This window comes from Microtus ochrogaster, unplaced genomic scaffold (assembly GCF_000317375.1).
Source record: "Microtus ochrogaster isolate Prairie Vole_2 unplaced genomic scaffold, MicOch1.0 UNK49, whole genome shotgun sequence".
Classification (NCBI taxonomy): domain Eukaryota; kingdom Metazoa; phylum Chordata; class Mammalia; order Rodentia; family Cricetidae; genus Microtus; species Microtus ochrogaster.
In genome coordinates this window covers 2,550,827-2,551,118 of record NW_004949147.1, presented here as the reverse complement: position 1 = coordinate 2,551,118, position 292 = coordinate 2,550,827, and positions in this window count along the sequence as shown.

Genomic DNA, 292 nt, shown 5'->3' with positions numbered 1-292 from the left:
TCTGGTTTTGGAGCCTGTCCTGGAACTAGCTCTTGTAGACCAGGCTGGTCTCGAACTCACAGAGATCCACCTGCCTCTGCCTCCCGAGTGCTGCGATTAAAGGCGTGCGCCACCACCGCCCGGCTCCCCAATTCTAGTCTTAACAAGAGTACTTACCAAGCTGAGTCTGTTAACACTGGTCTTCATTCAGTAAAGTTTTGAAAGCAGATACAATGTTACTACATTCTAAACCTGAAGACTGTCTCTTAGGTTAGGTTTGGTTTTTTGTTTTTTGGTTCTTTTCTTGGAAAAA